This window comes from Pseudorca crassidens, chromosome 13 (genome assembly GCF_039906515.1).
Source record: "Pseudorca crassidens isolate mPseCra1 chromosome 13, mPseCra1.hap1, whole genome shotgun sequence".
NCBI lineage: Eukaryota > Metazoa > Chordata > Mammalia > Artiodactyla > Delphinidae > Pseudorca > Pseudorca crassidens.
The window spans coordinates 63,097,477-63,103,572 of NC_090308.1; the positions used below are offsets into that span (position 1 = coordinate 63,097,477).

Sequence of the window (6,096 nt, forward strand, 5' to 3'; positions counted from 1 at the left end):
CTGCAAAGTCATGAGACAGCCCTGGGGAGAGACCTGCTCGAGTGAGCTTGGAAGCAGATTTCAGGGGTCTGCCAAAACCACATTAGTGAGTTGGTATAAGATACTTTAGCCCCAGTTGAGGCTTGAAAGGACTGTCCTGAATGACGCTTTAATTTCATCCTCACGAAAGACACTGAGGCAGAGGCACCCAGCTGAATTGTGCCCTGATTCCTGATCCATAGAAACTGATATATTATTTTAAACTGCTGTTTCGTAGCAGTAGAAACACCATCACTCAAAAGCCCTTTTTCTGTGCCCTCCTAATCATTTCCCTTCTCCCCTATCCCTTCCCCCAAAGTAACCCATATTCCTACTTTTTTAAATTAATTTTTTAGTTGGAGTGTAGTTGATTTACAGTGTTGTTAGTTTCTGCTGTATGGCAAAGTTAGTCAGTTATACATATACATATATCCACTTTTTTTAGATTCTGTTCCCATATAGGCCATTACAGAATATTGAATAGAGTTCCCTGCGCTATACAGCAGGTTCTTATTAGTTATCTATTTTATATGTAGTAGTGTGTGTATGTTACTACCAATCTCTCAATTTATCCCTCCCCCACCCTTTTCTCCTTGGTAACCATGTTTGTTTTCTACATCTGTGACTCAATTTCTGTTTTGTAAGTAGATTCATTTGTACCATTATTTTTTAGATTCCACAAGTGACATCATATGATATTTGTCTTTCTCTGACTTAACTTCATTTAGTATGATAATCTCTAGGTCCATCCATGTTGTCGCAAATGGCATTATTTCGTTCTTTTTTACGGCTGAGTAACATCCATTCCTCCATGGACGCACATTTAGGTTGCTTCCATGTCCTGGCTACTGTAAGTAGTGCTGCAATGAACACTGGGGTGCATGTATCCTTTCAAGTTATGGTTTTCTCCAGATATATACCCAGGAGTGGGACTGCTGGATCATAGGGTAGCTCTACTTTTAGTTTCTTAAGGAATCTCCATACTGTTCTCCAGGGCAGCTGTACCAATTTACATTCCCACCAACAGTGCAAGTGTTCCCTTTTCTCCACACCCTCTCCAGCATTTATTGTTTGTAGATTTTTTTAAGTATTTATTTATTTTTATATCTTTAGTGGAGTATAATTGCTTTACAATGGTGTGTTAGTTTCTGCTTTATAACAAAGTGAATCACTTATACATATACATATGTTCCCATATCTCTTCCCTCTTGCGTCTCCCTCCCTCTCACCCTCCCTATCCCACCCCTCCAGGCGGTCACAAAGCACCGAGCTGATCCCTGTGCTATGCGGCTGCTTCCCACTAGCTATCTACCTTATGTTTCGTAGTGTATATATGTCCATGCCTCTCTCTCGCTTTGTCACAGCTGTTTGTAGATTTTTTGATGATGGCCATTCTGACCAGCATGAGGTAATACCTCACTGTAGTTTTGATTTGCATTTCTCTAATAATTAGTGATGTTGAGCATCTTTTCACATGCCTCTTGTCAATCTGTATGTCTTCTTTGGAGAAATGTCTATTTAGATCTTCTGCCAATTTTTTTGTTGGGGTTTTTTGTTCTTTTTGATATTGAGCTGTTTGTATATTTCGGAGATGAATCCCTTGTTGGCCACTTCATTTGCAAATGTTTTCTCCCATTCTGTGGATTTTCTTTTTGTTGATCCATATTCCTACTTTTAACACAACAGTTTTGATTTCTCTGCTTTTGAACTCTTATGAATCCAACAATACAGATGACATTCTTTTGTGCCTGGCATCCTTTGCTCCACGTTCTATTCAGGAGATTCATTTTCATTAATCTATAGTTTCAGTTGGGGCTCTTATGGTTACTACTGTTAAAATTCTTTTCGTACTCAGATTTATGTATTTCTAATTAGTACAAACCTTCAACTAGAATTTCTGTATCAAAAAGTTCTCATATTTCCAATGTTGGTGTATCATGACAAAATGTTTTCTGAAGTGGTTGCACCAATTTACACACCCAACAGCAGGGTATTAGAGTTCCCACTGTCCCACATCCTCACCCAATTTTTCTATCTTAAACTTTAGCCCTTCCTCCACGGGAAGAGCGGTATCTCAGAGTGGGGTTAACTTACTGATGGCTAATGTGGTTGAATCTTATTTGACTTCACGGCCGAGTCCTGCCACTAAATCTATGGATTTGTCCTTTCCTTATCAACATGTAGTAGTCCTTTATAATGTATGGATACAAACCCTTTCTTAGCTATATGTGTTTAAAATCATACCACCCATTTGTGGGGGTCAGGGGAGCTTGCATTTTTATTCTTCAAACGGTGCCTTCTGATAAGCAGTAGTTTTTATTTTAATCTGAGTCTATTTTTTATGGTTATCACTTTTATAACTATTACAAGAAGTCTTTCACTTTCCCAAGGTCAAGATGATTTCCCTCTATATTATCTTTTAAAACTTTATTGCCATACTTTTCATATTTATAACTATAATCCACCAGGAATTGGCTTTTATATAAGTGTGAGGTAAGTGCCAGATTTCATTTTTTTCCCCTATGGATATACAGTTGACACAAGATAATTTATTGAAAAGATCATCTTTGCCCCCTGGCATTATAGTGTCATCTATGTCATAAATCAGGTGACCATATACAGGTGGCATGTTTCTGGACTCTCGATTTCATTTCATTAGCCTATACCAATACACACTGTCTTAATTACTATAGCTTTATAATAGTTCTTGAGTTTTGGTATCTGTTAGTGTACATTCTCCAATTTTATACTTCTGTTTCAGATTTTATTTTTTAACCAGTTTATCAATTTCTCCTAAAAAATACCCTTAAGGATTCTGGTCGGAATTGCACTGAATCCTTAGATAAGCTCAGGAAAAATTGATGTAGTTACAATAACTAGTCTTCCAATTCAAAGCCAATATAGTCCCTTGATTTATTAGGCATTTTATCTTTGGTCTTAGTTCTGTCCCTCCAGCTCTGTGCAGTTTCAGAACTCAGGACATACACTGAGGGGGAGAGCAGCCATATCTGAGCTCCCTGAAACCTCCCATTCTGTTAACCCAGTCCTGTGTGACCCCCAAAATCTCTGCTGGCCACTCTGTCCCCCTAGTAGCAACACTATATGCAGGCTTACTTAGGGATCTCTGCTTTTGTCTCAAATCTACAACCAACAAATGCCTGCAAGGATGCTCAGGTCCTTAGCTCTCCTCCATAAATGTATCCCCTTGTTGGAATCTTATTCTTTTTAGTCTTTGTAGCTGCTGAAGTTCTCTGACGCCTTTAAGTAAATCATTTTATAACTTTTCCAGGTTTTCTAAATTGTTTTGATCTGCATCGAAATGTAGTCACCTCAAGGCTTAACTAGGGAAATATCCACTTACATGTTCAGGTGGTAGGTGGCAAGACTCTGTTCTTTGCAAGCTGTTGGACTGAGAGCCTCAGTTTCTCACTGGTAGTTGGCCAGAGGGAACTCTCAGTTCCTTGAGTGTGGACATTTCCAAGGTGTCAACTTGCTTCATGAAACCATGCCAGCTGAGAAGGCAATAGAGAGAGTCTGCTATTAAGATGGAAGTCACAATCTTGTGTAACCAAAGTGACAGCCCAGCACTTATATTGTCTTCTGGTGGTTAGAATCTAGCTACAAGGTTTGGCCTACACTCAACGAAAGGGGATTACACAAGAACTGGAATGTGAAAAAGCTAACATGTGGACGAACTGACCAAAAAATTCATATATAATTGGGACTTATGATCTAGTCATGTCCTGATCACTCTTGCAGAAGCAGCTCTCTGATCATATCACGACCCTGCCTAATAAATACAGCAAAGAACCTCTTGCCCACAACTACCCACAATCAGACCCCAGTCTTCATTTCCAACTTTTCTATTTTCTCTTACCACTCCTCACGAACTTCATGCTGTAGCCAGTGCTGTGAGCTCATTTCACAAGGTGCTTGCTCTGCACGTTTGTCGTGTTGCTCCCCCTGCCTGAAATAACGGATTCTTCTCTTGCCATAAAGTAAGGTTTTTAGCCTGGAAAAAAGAAGGGGAGGGGGAAGGCACATTATTTTTCTCTTCCCATATGTAAAGAGATAGCACCAAGTAAGCCAATGTATAGAAGACTGAAAGGGCAGGTTTTCAGGTATAATGGAGAATTGCTGAGAGCCATCAAGGCTGCCCAACAGTGAAATGAACTGCCTGAAAAACAGTGAGTTTTCCATTTTTTTATGTGTTCAAATGAAGGAAAAAAATCTGTCCATTATGGGGATAAAGGGATACCAGTGTTTAATGGGAGTTAAGACTTCTGAGGTACCTTCCAACTCTTAAGAGTCTATGAATCTGTGAATTTATATAAGGATAAAAAATATTGAAATAGATGTTTGTTTAATGAGTCAGTCATTGAGTGAATGAATACAATGACTGATATGAGACTCAAACGGGGTCCCAGTGTACTGCTGGCCTTAGAACTTTAGATCCTGCTGAGTTGTTTGTTGTCCTGCATGCAAGGATTGTGTGTCACAAAAACCAGGAGCCTTAAGTGAGACTCAACACTGACTCCCTAATGAGAAATAGACATGGGTGCAGGCCCATCTGGCCAGGCTGTTTCTGTCACATACATGATGTCATTCAAGACAAAAAAGCCAGACAATAGACAGTGAATTTGACTATTGCATAAATTTGGTGTTACTTGGTGTTAAGATGCAACATACTCTTGTATAGATGAGGGTGGACTTTCCTTTAAGATAAATGGGAAGAAGTTAATTCTGGCACCCATGGCAGTGGATTTTAGATTAGGGAAAGAAATTTGTTCTGGTCTTCCTGGAGCCTCAAGTAGATCTGACTCTAAGATGTAGGAAGGGAAGAATTGCCATGGTCTCTGGAAGTGGGTCAGGAGTAAGACAGAAAGCAAGCCAAGAGGAGGCTCTGTGATGGGTCTGGACCTGTGCAGTTGTTGAAAGTACTTTTTTTTTTTTTTTTTTTTTTACATACACCTACTTTCCCAAATGTTTACTAAAATTTCATTACAATTTACAGTGTGGAGCCTATCGCCCGGCTGCGGAGTGTTGTAAAGTTAGGGCCAAGTCCCAGAAAAACAGAGTGGGGCCTACTGCAGCATATAGTGCAAGTGGGGCAGGACGTGCACAGTGGGCCCCTCCTCCGGAGACATGCAAGATGGAGCATTTGTTGGAAGAGTTTGTGAGACCCTCTCTCTGCCCAGAGCTCCAGGACCAATGCATCTTTCCACCACCTTAAACCACTGGTGAGTATCTCCTCAAATTACAGAAAGACACACTGTGGAGGAGCAGCTAGGTGGAGACAAGATGGTGGAGTAGAAGGACGTGAGCTCACCTCTTCTTAGGAAAATACCATAATAACAAACAACTAACGAACTGCTGAACAACCATCAACAACAACAAAAAATTGCTGGAACCTACCAAAAAAGACATCCAAAGACAAAGCAGAAGCCACAACGAAACAGTAGGAGGGGAGCAATCACAATAAAATCAAATCCAATACGTGCCAGGTGGGTGACCCACAAACTGGAAAACAATTATGTCACAGAAGTTCTCCCACAGGAGTGAAAGTTCTGAGCCACGTGTCAGGCTCCCCAGCCTGGGTGTCCGGCAACAGGAGAAGGAACCTCCAGAGAATTTGGCTTTGAAAGCCAGCAGGGTTTGATCACAGGAATTCCACAGGACTGGGGAAAGAGAAATTCCACTCTTGGAGGGTGCACACAAGGGCTCGTGCTTACCAGGACTCAGGGAAAAAAGCAGTGACATCATAAGATCCTGGGCCAGACCTACCTGCTAATATTGGAGAGTTTCCTGAGGTGGGGGAGTGGTGCAGCTGTGGCTCACTGCAGGGACAAAGACACTGACGGTGGTAGTTCTGGGGAGTACTGACTGGTGTGAGCCCTCCTGGAGGCTGACATTTTCCCACCAAGACCAGATCCCACAAATAGCCTGTAGGCTCTAGTGCAGGGATGCCTCAGGCCAAACAACCAACAGGGTGAGAACACAACTCCACCTGTCAGCAGACAGGCTGCTTAAAGTCTTCCTGAGCACACAGCTGCCTGCTAAACACACCCCTTGACATAA

At 41.2% G+C, this 6,096-nt stretch overlaps 1 long non-coding RNA gene across 1 annotated transcript in view; it reads right to left on the reverse strand.

Moving 5' to 3' along the window:
- Window positions 1-4,031, reverse strand: part of LOC137205037 (uncharacterized) — an 80,076-nt gene extending 76,045 nt beyond the window's left edge. Inside the window, exons 1-2 of the long non-coding RNA XR_010933968.1 lie at window positions 3,896-4,031; window positions 3,380-3,530 (exon numbers count right to left, since the gene is read on the reverse strand). This is a non-coding gene — a long non-coding RNA (uncharacterized lncRNA). The remainder of the gene's footprint in view (window positions 1-3,379; window positions 3,531-3,895) is intronic.
- Window positions 4,032-6,096: the final 2,065 nt, after the last annotated feature.